The sequence below is a fragment of the Euleptes europaea genome, chromosome 1, assembly GCF_029931775.1.
Source record: "Euleptes europaea isolate rEulEur1 chromosome 1, rEulEur1.hap1, whole genome shotgun sequence".
NCBI classification, from domain to species: domain Eukaryota; kingdom Metazoa; phylum Chordata; class Lepidosauria; order Squamata; family Sphaerodactylidae; genus Euleptes; species Euleptes europaea.
Genome location: NC_079312.1, coordinates 6,205,237 through 6,219,538, shown reverse-complemented (window position 1 = coordinate 6,219,538; position 14,302 = coordinate 6,205,237). Strand labels below are relative to the sequence as shown.

The following is a 14,302-nucleotide window of genomic DNA, read 5'->3' as shown; positions in this document are numbered from 1 at the left end:
AGTTTACATCGGGACCACAAAACGCAGCATACAAACAAGGATAAAAGAACATGAAAGATACTGCAGACTTGGCCAACCTGAGAAATCAGCAGTGGCTGAACATGGACTGACACAAACAGGACACAGGGTCTTATTCCAAGACACTGAAAGATTGGACAATTCTACCAACTATTTTGTCAGATTGCACAGAAAAGCCATTGAAATTCATAAACATCAGCACAACTTTAACAGAAAAGAAGAGAGTTTAAGAATGAATAAGGCTTGGCTTCCTGCCCTGAAAAACCTCCAGACTAACAAAGGCTACAGTCAACAATAGCCATGCAGATTAGCTTTGGATTTCACACATTAACAGATCACTTCAGGATACAATGGTTCCATATTAACATACCACACCCTCATTAGTACATTATCTTGATACTTACAGGACAATGATTAGCACATTACTTCTGCAGGACAGTGCTCAGCTCAAACCCAACCCCTCTCTGACTCTTCCTACACACTTGACACTGAGAGACACTGTCCTTCAGTGTGACTCCTCTGAAGATGCCGGCCACAGCTGCTGGCGAAACGTCAGGAAAGAAAATACCAAGACCACGGTCACACAGCCCGGATAACCTACAAGAACCAAGATAAGAGCTCATTGGTTCTTGTAGGTTATCCGGGCTGTGTAACCGTGGTCTTGGTATTTTCTTTCCTGACGTCAGGAAAGAAAATACCAAGACCAGGGTTACACAGCCCGGATAACCTACAAGAACCAATGAACTCTGACCGTGAAAGCCTTCGACATAAGATAAGAGCTGATTCTAAAATAGAAGGAATAAAATATGAAGATCAAGAATACAAAATAAGAAGTTATGCAGATGACGTGGTTTTAATATGTCGAAAACCAGTAACTTCATTGATGGGAATTAGACAAAAAATTGATCAATTCAGTTATTATTCCGGATATAAGCTCAACGAAACTAAAACAAGCATGATTCTTTATAATGTTACAGCAGAAGAAAAACTCAATATTCATAACAAATTTCAATGGTCAACACCAAAGAGGAGCGTGAAGTATTTGGGAGTCAAGATACCAGTGGGACTAGATATACTTTTTGACTTAAACTACAAGGTAGTTTGGGGAAAAATAGAAGATCTTCAAAGATGGACAAGACTACAAATATTATGGTTGGGTTGAATAGCGGTGTTGAAAATGAACATTATGCCAAGACTTAATTTTCTTTTTCAAACTATCCCAATTTACATAAGTTAAATGACATTGACTAAATGGCAGAGAAGATTGAATAAGTTCATCTGGAATGGCAAGAAATCTAGAGTAAGGTTTGCAGTCTTACAAGATGAGAAAAGCAGAGGTGGACTGAATTTACCGAATCTTAAACCTTACCATCAGGCAGCTACACTTGCTGCATTGACAGACTGGATTATATGTCCAGAAGACCGAATGATTAGATTGGAAAAAGCGGATCTTGGACATGGTTTCCACCAATGGCTTTGGACGAAAAAAGCTATAACAAGATCTAAGACTGTAAACACAGAGAATCTGCCAGTGCAGATGATGAAAGTATGGAATTCATTAAAGAGATTCCTTAGTCCATTGCCACCTAAAATGATGTCGCCAATAGAAGCATATACAGACTATGTAAGTAGGAGGAAAAACGAACTACTTACCTACAATGTATGGTGAAGTGGAAGCAGAATTTTGGGGAGATGATTCCAATGCTAACTTGGGAGAAATTGTGGAAAACAGATATTAAGTTTACCAGATCACAAGCTGTAAAAGAGAACTGGTATAAGATGTTTTATAGATGGCATTATGCACCAAAAGATCTGAAGATGTACAAAGCTAATCAGGCAAACTGTTGGAAATGCTCTGCTTTAGCACTGAGGGGTTCCTAGCTTCTCTGAAGCATGACCCTTTTAAATCCTCATGGCAAAAAATCTGAGATGAGAAACTGTCATTGTTGGGCTTCTCGCAGGATATGTTATTAGATCTTGGGAAAACTGAAGCTTTCACCAAAATTAAAAAGCGCATTAAAGAATTGATTATAACAGCACTACTTTTCGTGCTTGCTGCGTTTGTTCATCCCAGTTCTTCGGAATACCACCACCACGTGGTTTGCCTGCTTATACATATTATTTTATCAACTCCTCTTCTAGAGCTTTTTGTTTAGCTAGATTGAATGCTAACCCCTCTATGGTTATGCAGGGCAGAATTCTGAATATACCATATTCAGACAGGACCTGTCCTTGCTCTTCTGGCTTTATCAATTCACTAACTCATGCCCTTTTGGAATGCCGCTTTTACAAGGAACTTCGATCACATTATATCTCCCCCTTTTAACATACAAATCTAATGCCTCTGTGTCTGACATAATGCCTTTTCTACTAAGTGATAGGGATTCCAAGGCTACATTGTAAGTGGCAAGATTTATTTCAGTCCTTATATCCCTCCAACACTAGATATATGCTGCTCAAGATCAATGGATCAAGGAGCTTCTAAGGGATAAAAGGAAAGGAAAACTGAATTTAGCACCAACAATCTGGCAAGGTTGGATTGGAGGCTGAAGATCTTGCAAAGCTGGCAATATTCATATGGTTCCTTATGGTTCCTTCCACATACCAAGCAATGAGATGGCTCCTCCTCTGGTGAGGTTTCATTCATGAACACTTAGTCTGTCATTTCGAGGAAAGCTCTTTCCACAACCCAAGCACTGATATAATTTCTCAAGTTAGAATTCATCAATGGGCAGTAAAGTGTGAACTCTGAGCAAAGGTCTCTCCACACTGCAATCATTTATAAGGTTTCTCCCCAGTGTGGATACACTGATGGATAGAAAGATCTTTACGCCGAGCAAAGCTCTTTCCACACTCCAAGCATTTATAAGGTTTCTCTCCAGTGTGGATAAGGTGATGGCTATTAAGGGATGAATTCTGAGCAAAGCTCTTTCCACACTCCAAGCATTTATAAGGTTTCTCTCCACTGTGAATACGGTGATGGCTATTAAGGGTTGAATTCTGAGCAAAGCTCTTTCCACACTCCAAGCATTTATAAGGTTTCTTTCCACTGTGGATACGGTGATGGGTATTAAGGGCTGAATTATGAGCAAAGCTCTTTCCACACTCCAAGCATTTATAAGGTTTCTCCCCAGTGTGGATACGCTGATGGATAGTAAGCTTTGCATTCACAGCAAAGCTCTTTCCACAATCCAAGCATTTATAAGGTTTCTCCCCAGTGTGGATACGTTGATGGTTATGAAGGGTTGAATTCTGAGCAAAGCTCTTTCCACACGCCAAGCATTTATAAGGTTTCTCTCCAGTGTGGATACGCTGATGAAGAATAAGATGTGAATTCTGAGCAAAGCTCTTTCCACAATCTAAGCATTTATAAGGTTTCTCCCCAGTGTGGATATGCTGATGTCTAGTAAGGTGTGAATTCTGAGTAAAGCTCTTTCCACACTGCAAGCATTTATAAGGTTTCTCCCCAGTGTGGATATGCTGATGGATAATAAGCTCTGAATTCCGAGGAAAGCTCTTTCCACACTGCAAGCATTTATAAGGTTTCTCCGCAGCGTGGGAATGCTTATGTCTAGTAAGCTGTGAACTCCAAGCAAAGCGCTTTCCACACTGCAAGCATTTATAAAGTTTCTCTGCAGTGTGGGAATGCTTATGTCTAGTAAGCTGTGAACTCCAAGCAAAGCTCTTTCCACAATCCAAGCATTTATAAGGTTTCTCCCCAGTGTGGATATGCTGATGTCTAGTAAGGTGTGAATTCTGAGTAAAGCTCTTTCCACACTCCAAGCATTTATAAGGTTTCTCCCCAGTGTGGATATGCTGATGGATAATAAGCTCTGAATTCCCAGGAAAGCTCTTTCCACACTGCAAGCATTTATAAGGTTTCTCCACAGTGTGGGAATGCTTATGTCTAGTAAGCTGTGAACTCCAAGCAAAGCGCTTTCCACACTGCAAGCATTTATAAAGTTTGTATCCAGTGTGGATACGCTGATGTTTAGTAAGCTGTGAAATCTGAGCAAAGCTCTTTCCACACTGCAAGCTTTTATAAGGTTTCTCTCCAGCGTGGATACGCTGATGTTTAGTAAGATCTGAACTCCGAACAAAGCTCTTTCCACACTGCAAGCATTTATAAGGTTTCTCCCCCATGTAGATCGGCTGATGGACAGTAAGCTCTGAACTCTGAGCATAGCCCTTTTCACACTGCAAGCATTTATATAGTTTCTTCCCAGTGTGAAAATGCTGATGTCTATTTAGCTCTGAATTCTGAACAAAGTTCTTGCCACACTCGAAGCATTTATCAAGTTTCTCCCCTGTGTGGATTCTCCAGTGTGTATCAAACACCTGGGATTCAGCAGCCCGAAAAGCAGAGCATTCATTCCCCCTCTTCCTTTTTGTTCCAGTGTTTCTTTTCTGCTGTTTTCCGTCAAATAGAAGGTGTTGTTGTTCACCCTCGGGCTCTTTCTGGGGACCATCAACCACTGCAATAAAGAGAAATGCCTTGTAAGACCTTCAAGCCAAAGCAAAATCAAGTAAAGAAGGCCATTAACTGCTCTTCATAACGAAAGCACCGAAATCATTGAAAGGAGAGACAAATCCTGCCCTGTATGAATTAGCTGGTGATGCTTCCTTGGAGGACAGTTCTAGCAGAGACAAGGTAGTCTAGTGGAACCTCCATGTTTACAGGCAGAATCTCTCTAAAGAGAGATGCTTTGGTGCTGCTCCTGTTTGTGAAACTTCCAGGGATTCTATTGACCACTGTGTGAAACAGGAGACTAGACTAGAGGCACCTCTAGCAAATCTCTTTCTGTATTTGAACACAGAACTGACTGCGTTCACCAGACAGTGATTTTGGAGCAGAGACTTACACCTGAGGACAGGACAATGATCAGCACATTACCTTTGATACTTTTGCAGGACAATGATTCAGCTCAAACCCAACCCACTTTTGACTATATAAATTACTCTTCCAACACACTTTGACACTAAGAGACACTGTCCTTCAGTGTGACTCCTCTGAAGATGCCTGCCACAGCTGCTGGCGAAACGTCAGGAAAGAAAATACCAAGACCACGGTCACACAGCCCGGTTAACCTACAAGAACCTATTACACCTGAGCTTAGCAGACCCAATTTGAGCTCACCATTCTCTCCACTCCCCGAAAAAGTTCAGCATCTCAAGCCCTGTGTTCTGTGGTCCTGCCTGCAGAGCTGATGCAGGTAGTAACTGGAGACTGATCATTTCCAGTGGTGGCCCCATGTCTGCGGAATGTCTCCCCCCACCCTTGAAACTTGCCTGGAGTTGACCTACCCAGCTGAAAACATTTCTTTCCAACTAGACTTTAACTTGGGTTTGTTTGTTTTCATTTTGGCTGTTTAAAGGTCTTTTTTAAACTGGAGGAGCGTTGTCAGGAAATTTGAGGCAAATTTGTGGCTTTTTCATGCTCTTCTTGTGCTCCTGGATTTTTAAACTCATTGTTTAGACAGTGTTTAGGATGTTATGCTATTTTTTTGTGAACAGACAGCATATAAAGAAATTAATGTGTTTTAAAGCTGAGCACACAATACACATTTCCTGCCATTCTTAGGTACAAATCAGCCAGCATTTTGTTCGTGTTTCAATTTCGCTTTCACACTTGAGAAAGCTTCCCTGGCCATGCTCAGGCTGTTGCCTCCTGAGAAATCCCTCTGTTCCCCAACTGATTAAATTTAGCCCAAGAAAAGTCCTACAGACCAGAGACTTCCAGACATTCCAACTCGAAGAAATATTCAGATGTTTAAACCAGACTCGAGCATAGACAGAGCGGAGCCTTGACTACTCACCAAGAGGGCTCCTTTTGCTCTGAGGTGCATGGGCATCTGAGGTGCATGGACTAGTTCAAACTTCCTGTCTTCCTGGGTGGAAGCCTTCCAGTTTTCAATCTTGCCGAGCTATTTGAGAACAGAACTTACGGGAAAACAAACTAGCCATGTGTGGCAGGCATCTTCAGAGGAGTAACACTGAAGGACAGTGTCTCTCAGTGTCAAAGTGTGTTGGAAGAGTAATTTATATAGTCAGAAGGGGGTTGGGTTTGAGCTGAGTCATTGTCCTGCATGATAACGAACAGTAATAAACAGTATTGTCGAAGGCTTTCACGGTCAGAGTTCATAGGTTGGAAGAGTAATTTATATAGTCAGAAGGGGGTTGGGTTTGAGCTGAGTCATTGTCCTGCATGATAATGAACAGTAATAAACAGTATTGTCGAAGGCTTTCACGGTCAGAGTTCATAGGTTCTTGTAGGTTATCCGGGCTGTGTGACCGTGGTCTTGGTATTTTCTTTCCTGACGTTTCGCCAGCAGCTGTGGCAGGCATCTTCAGAGGAGTAACACTGAAGGACAGTGTCTTTCAGTGTCAAAGTATGTTGGAAGAGGGGCGGAAGTCAATCCAAAGGGGAGGGCTTTGAATTGCAAGTGCCTTCCCATGTAACAGAAGCGCAGGAAGCGCCTATGGTCCGGGTGTAGGGGTATGTGTAGATACGCTTCTGTGAGGTCCACTGCAGTCACAAAGGTCCCTGGGTTTAGTGATTCCACAATGGAACGAAGAGTTTCCATCCTGAAGTGCTTGGATTTTATGTGTCTGTTGAGGCGTTGCAGGTCTAATCATAGAATCATAGAATTGGAAGGGACCACCAGGGCCATCAAGTCCAACCCCCTGCACAATACAGGACATTCACAACTACCTCCCTCCTCCACACCCCTAGTGACCAGAAGATGGCCAAGATGCCCTCCCTCTCATCATCTGCCTAAGGTCACAGAATCAGCATTGCTGACAGATAGCCATCTAACCTCTTCTTAAAAACCTCCATGGAAGGAGACCTTACCACCTCCCGAGGAAGCCTGTTCCGCTGAAGAACCGCCCTAACTGTTAGAAAATTCTTCCTAATGTCTCGATGGAAACTCTTTTGATTTAATTTCAAACCGTTGGTTCTGGTCCGACCTGCTTGAGCAACAGAAAACAACTCGGCACCCTCCTCTATATGACAGTCCTTCAAGTACTTGAACACGGTTATCATATCCCCTCTCAGTCTTCTCCTCTTCAGGCTAAACATACCCAGCTCCTTCAACCTTTCCTCATAGGACTTGGTCTCCAGACCCCTCACCATCTTTGTTGTCCTTCTCTGGACACGTTCCAGCTTGTCTACATCTTTCTTAAATTGTGGTGCCCAAAACTGAACACAGTACGCTAGCTGAGGTCTAACCAGAGCAGAGTAAAGCGATACCATCACTTTGCGTGATCTGGACACTATACTTCTGTTGATGCAGCCCAAGACTGCATTTGCTTTTTTAGTTACAGCATCACACTGCTGACTCATGTTCAGTGTTTGGTCTACTAAGACCCCAAGATCCTTTTCACACACGCTACTGCTCAAACAAGTCTCCCCCATCCTATAATTATGCATTTGATTTTTCCTACCTAAATGCAGAACTTTACATTTGTCTTTGTTGAAGTGCATTTTATTAGTTCTAGCCCATTTCTCCAGCCTGTCAAAATCATCCTGCTTCTTGGCTCTATCTTCTACCGTATTTGCTACCCCTCCCAATTTAGTATCATCTGCAAATTTAATAAGCATCCCCTCTATTCCTTCATCCAAATAATTCATAAAGATGTTGAACAACACAGGGCCCAGCACAGATCCCTGAGGAACTCCACTAGTCACTTCTCTCCAAGTGGGCGAGGAACCATTAACTAGCACTCTTTGGGTACGATCTGCCAACCAGTTGCAGATCCATCTAACAATAATAGGATCTAACCCACATTTTCCCAATTTGTCAACTAGAATACTATGTGGAACCTTATCAAAAGCCTTATTGAAATCTAGATAAACTATGTCTACAGCATTCCCCAGATCCAGCAAGGTAGTAACTTTCTCAAAAAAGGAGATAAGATTAGTCTGACATGACTTGTTCTTGAGAAACCCATGCTGGCTCTTAGTGATCAGATCCATCCTTTCTAAATGCTCAAGGACTGAATGTTTGATGATTTCTTCGAACACTTTTCCTGGTATAGAAGTCAAGCTGATAAGTCAGTAGTTACCTCGAACTTCCTTTTTCCCCTTCTTGAAGATGGGGACAACATTTGCCCGCCTCCAATCTTCTGGCACCTCAACTGTTTGCCAAGACTTTTCAAAAATAATGGACATAGGTTCCGAAATTACATCTGCAAGTTCTTTGAGTACCCTTGGGTGCAATTCATGTGGCCCAGAGGATTTTGTTTCATTTAAAGAAACCAGGTGTTTGTGCACTACCCCAATGCCAATTCTAGGCTGCAAATCCCTTCCCTCATCACATGTTCTGTTTATGCCATGTTGAGCACCACTTCCCTCACGAGAAAAAACTGAGGAAAAGTAGGAATTGAGCAGTTCTGCCCTCTCTTCATCTCCTGTTACAATTTCACTTTCCGGTCCACGCAATGGGCTTATCTTGTCCTTGTTTTTACTCTGTACATAGGAAAAGAACCCTTTTTTGTTGCGTTTAGCATCTCTCGCTAGCCTAAGTTCATACTGAGCTTTAGCTTTCCTCCCTACAAGCACTAGTTATTTGCTTATATTCCTCTTTGGTTATAAGGCCCTCCTTCCACTTCCTAAATGAGTCTTTTTTATTTCTCAACTCTTTAAAAAGTTGTTTATGGAGCCCCCTTGGCCTCTTTAGGCTCCTCTCATTTTTCCTTCTCATAGGAATGGTTTGGGATTGCGCCTTCAGTAATATCGCTCTCCAATAGCCATTTTAATTTGGTACCGTAAAAAATATCAAGTATACGCCTGTGCGACGTTCTTTTAGTGGAACCTTCTCTATAGCCCCAATCTGGTCCAGATGGTTGATGGCTGCCAACGTTCTGAGATGTTTTTCTGGACGACGTGAAGTGGGGGACGCTAGAAACCTGTCTGGGGGCACACTTTTGAACTCTATTAAATAACCTTTTGAAACAATTTGAAGGACCCATGGTTCTGGTTTTAATAGATTCCATTGTTGTACAAACTGCTGCAACCTGCCCCCCACCTGTATATGGCTGCAATGATCTAAACATCTGATATTGCCTATGCAGGGCATTGGTGACTAAGGCATCGGCATCCGCTGCAGTAAGAAATCTGTCCGTCCCACCACCACCCACCCCCGTTACTGAGTAGGGATCGTTTACGTTACCCTGTGCCGACCTCTCTTGCCCAGTCATTTTCTGCTGCGAGTGCTCACTGGGGCGATCGTTGCCTGATGAAGCGTTCTGGGCGGGAGCCGCAGTCGCTTTTGCCGCCGGGGCCTCTTTTGAGCCTTTTTTCTCTGTGCATGACCTTTTGGGCTCTGTTGGCCCGGCCTCCGGCTCGTTTTCCTCTGCGAGTCCACAGCCGCGGCTGTTAGAGGATTGCCCTTGAGGGTCAGCAGAAGTAATTAATTGTCCGCCTGACTCCTCTTGTGAGAGAAAATCGTCTCTCCTACCGGCCCTAGTGGCCACCATTTCAAGGACTCCTCCTTCCCTTACCGGGCACGAGGAGGACAAGGAAAGAACACAGAAGGGGGGGGAGAGGACAAAGAGCTGGTAAAAGACAACTAAAAGACACAAAGGTAAAGTACAGAGTGGGACAGGACAAACAAGTAGAGAAAAAACAGCAATAATGTCCCTAATAACTGAACTATTGCTGAGCGTCTCAGCAACTGTGTCTCCCCATCAAGGCAGGACGAAAAACTGGAAGTCAGGGTAGCTCCCGCCCAGGAAGACAAGAGGTTTGAACTAGTCCTGCCTCCTCGAGAGAGCAAAGGTCACCACCCACAGCTTTTCCAGATGCCCAGCCCTCAGAGCGAGAACCACCCTTTCCCTCCAGCCTAGAATGGGAAAACTGCACCTGCCCAGCTGAATTCCAGAGAGGCTTCAGAGGCAGGAATTCAGCAAGTGAAGCTCATCTGGACATAGAGCTGAACTTCACCTGCTGAAATGCTGTGTTTTTGTTACCTCAGGGTTCTGCCACCTCGTTTTATTGAATCTGGAGCCATGTCTAAGTCTACACGAGCGTAATAAGAATGAACAGAGCAGAATCCCAATTCATCCCTTCTGCCCTCTCTGCCCCACACGTATCCTCCTCAAGTCCCAGGGGAGGGTGTAATGTCCTCAAAGCAAGCACAGGTCTTTTCGACCTTTGGAAATTGCATATTGAGGGCTGTCTACAAATACAAATATTATTGCTATTATTTCAAATGCTCCTTTCCATGGCTGCTCTGAAAGGCCCAAAAGGAGGCCTCATTGACATCCCACAAACTGTTACTGCGGCCAATCCCCCTCCTGCCCTCCTCTCAATGGATTTTCACCCCTGAAGTACAATGAGGTTGCTCAGACCTCAATGGGAAGTCAGGGGGTGTGGGTGGGCATTCCTCCTGTGTCGTAGACGTTTTCCTTTACAAACCAATATTTTTCACTTCCACACTAATTCTACCGGAGTCAAGTATGCTGAACCCACTCCCTTGCCTGCCTTTTAATTGTCTACATTCCCCTATTCAGAGTCTACACTAGAAGAGCCCTACAAGGGTCCTTATTGGTGGTGGTGGTGGAAAGTACTGTGAACACCAGTAGGGTTTTCAAGGCAAGAGATGGACAGAGATGGTTTGCCATAGCCTTCCTCTGCATAGTGACAGTGGACTTCTTTGGTGGTCTCCCATCCAAGTACCCACCTGGAACCACCCTCCTTCGCTTCCATTAGCTGTTGAGATTGGGCTAGCTTGAGCCATTCAGGTCAGAGCTGGGGTCCTTCTCAGAAGGAATGGTTTCTGCCTTCAGCATCTCTGAATCAAGGGAAATAATGAGAGCCTTACCCAGGGAGGCCACATTCTGATAATTGTCCTCCATGACTTCCTTGTGAAGCCTTCTTTGGTCTGGATCCAGCAGGGCCCACTCCTCCTCAGTGAAATAAACAGATACCTCCTGAAAGGTCACTAGACCCTGTAAAGAGAAAGAAGAAGCTCCTGTGCCATCACAGATAATGTAGCAACCCTTCCCCTTCTTAGGGGCATTCGAAAAGGACTTCATTTGATTTCAGGGTTCAATCCTCATCAGATGTTTTCATTTTCTACCCAGTGAGCATCACGGACTGCAGCCGAGGGAAATTCTCCCTGGCCTAGGGAAGGGCAGGGAGATATCCAAGGGCATGATCCAGAGTTCCACACTTACCCGATCTGGCTGCATGGAAGCCACATTTTCTCCATCACAAAAAGATGGCAAAGAAGGTATCATTGGTTTAACAGCATCACCTGGAACGATAAGAAGGTCAATGGAAGGCGTTCTATACTTTCCAAGTTCTTTGTGTTATACTTTGTGTTAACTCTGCAATGCAAGGAACAGACAGGGGATAAAAAAGGACACCAAAACAACCACCATATCCCGGAATCTCCTTCCATGTGGCAAGACTATTGGCTCATCCGGGAAAAGGCAGCCTTGCTTTTGGTGAAGGACCAGCAGTTACCCACTTGACATGGTACTGAGACAACACGGAGAGAGATGCTACTGACGCATCTTCTTTATTATGTTTGCATGCTTTCTTTGAGGTTTCACCCCCCCACCCCGTCAACAATCCTAGCCCAAATACTTTATTCCATCTTCCAACACTTTACTCCATCTTCCAAAGATTCTGTGTTGTTAAATTCAAATATTCTTATCGAATCTAATACTGTTGTCCTATCTTGCAATCCACTGGTTGACTGACATTCTCATCTAATCTGTTCATTGAATGTGTTTCTTTTTATCGTACATACTCTGCCTTGAGAGTCCCAGTTAGAAAAGTAGAATAGAAATTACATTTGGGTTAGTATTATTAATAATTTCCTGTATTAGTTTATTATTAGAATTTTATCCTGATCTTTCCCTGCCAAAACAAGCCTCAGGGTGGCTTACAACATATAAACAAAAACATCTATATATAAACGTACACACTAATCCCAATATAAAATTAAATAATATGAATAAAAATATAATGCAAGACCAAATTCCCCAATTTATAAAACCTGTCTGATGATGGAGCCTTATATCAGATTTGCCCCTGTAAAAATTGATTAAAATACAACAAAACGGGGGTTGAAATAAACCACACAAAACAGAGAACAAAGTCTGGATGAGAATGATGTAATGTAGGGACTGATATCGAGACCAGCAAAACCAAGCCAGGGTGGGTTCAGGAAGTGGTCCCAACGAATGGCCCGCCTTAGTATAGAACTGTCAGTGTCCCCAACCATAAGCCCAGGGGAACATCTGTCTTGAAAGCCTTGCGAAACTGAGCCAGGTCTCTCAGGGCTCCCCAGACAGAGCGTTCCAACAGATAGGGGCCACAGCTGGGAAGGCTCTGGCTGTGGTTGAGGATGATCCTTGGGCCAGGGACCACTAGGAGATTATCTCCTGACGAGTGTAACACTCTGAGTGCTGTGCTGTGAAAGATGGTCCTGTAAATACGGGGGTCCCTGGTCCCTGGGGGTCCCATTCAGGTGATGGAGCACCAGTCATATATGTGCTCTGCACGGGGTCACAGTAAGGACCAGAATAGCTGCACTGTATTGTTATTGATAATAATAACAGAATATGATATTCACTAAGAATGAAGAGCACAGTCAAAGCATCACCTATCCTGGCATTTAGCACCCAGTCTGATACAACATAGTTTTAAAACCACCCACTGCCACCTCCCACAACCATCCTTCTCTGGTTTATCAACTCTGGACACTCCTCGCCCTGTTGATAATTGGGTAGCAAGAAGTTCTCGAATTAAAAGTATTGGAAGTTTCTACGGCATAAGAGCTGCTGAAAGCTTATAACTTTGTGATTCTTTGGTTCTTGTAGGTTATCCGGGTTGTGTGACCGTGGTCTTGGGTTGTGTGACCGTGGTCTTGGACCAAGACCACGGTCACACAGCCCGGATAACCTACAAGAACCAATGAACTCTGACCGTGAAAGCCTTCGACAATATTGTGATTCTTGTTATTCGCTCCATGCACCCAATTATTGACATTAACCACAATTTATGTATTTATTATATCCTGTTTTCCATGGCTAGTTCGGAGGCAGTTATATCCAACTCCATTACTGTATTTGTCCAACAATACAACTGAGATTTTTAACAGATTATAGGTTTCTACTTCCCCAAACGGAATTTCTAAACTGAGAGGCTGGAGTGGAGAGTCTATCCCACACAGGATTGTGGGGGAATCAGAGCAGCCCCCCTATGCTCAAGGAGTACATCCAGTGGGAACAACAACCATTTTGATCTTACCTGGAAAAGCTGCTCTGTGATAAGAGTCCTGTGCCATCCTCTCCTGCACCTGAAACAGAAGTGGCGATACGTGAAAGGGGAGGCTGGTGAGAAAAGGAAGAGGAAAACAGACAAAAGGTGGTTTCCAAAAAGTTGAAGCAATCCATGTAGATTTTGAGGAGATCTTTGATCTTATCCTATGTGCCCCAAAATTACCTAGATGAAAACTTCTCACCTGTTGGTCCCAGTTCTTGTCCTCTGCCTGGCTCAGGAGGAAGCCTTCTGCCAGGGCCACCGCCTGGGAGCTGGTCTCCGGCCCACATTCCCTGACCCAGCTCTGCATCTCGGGGGCCAGGACGGCCAGGAACTGCTCCAGGATCACCAGGTCCAGCATCTCTTTCTTGCTGTGCCTTTCTGGCTTCAGCCACTGGTGGCAAAGATGGTGGAGTTGGCTACAAACCTCTCGGGGCTCCTTGGCCTCCTTGTAGCTGAAGTGCCAGAATTGCTGTCGATGCGCATCTTGAGAGAGGACGTCATTGTCTCCCAGGCTCTTCTGCATGGCTTCTCCCCACATCTCTGCACTACTTCCAACCTCGGTGGCATCAAGGTCTTTTCTTGATTCAGGGAAGGCTGAGTTTGGCTCTCTCCTCATCCTCCCTTCAACTACAAAGAGCCTCCAGCTGGACTAGCAGTTATCCTTCCTCTGCTGCCAGAGTCTTCTGTAAAGACAAGTGCCGGATCTGTGACCTCCTGAGAAGCCAAGACTGGTTTTTGCATTGAGATTTTATATGCACACAAACACCCACATACACGTGATATCTCCATCTGAAGATGTGAGCTCTGATTCACGAAAGCTCATACTAGAATCAAGGGTGTCAGTCTTCTGAACTACTCTGTTTTATTTTGCTACGATAGACAAACACTGAAATGAGTGAATAATTAGCTGAAGGGAGCAAGCAGTGCAGTGGTTAGAATGTCAGATGAGTCTGGGAGACGTAGGTTCAAATCCCCACCCTGCCTCAAATGCTACCTGGGTGT

The 14,302-nt window shown here is 44.0% G+C and overlaps 1 pseudogene; it reads right to left on the bottom strand.

Moving 5' to 3' along the window:
- Positions 1-2,742: 2,742 nt before the first annotated feature.
- LOC130475147 (zinc finger protein 501-like) lies at positions 2,743-13,838 on the bottom strand (annotated as a pseudogene).
- Positions 13,839-14,302: the final 464 nt, after the last annotated feature.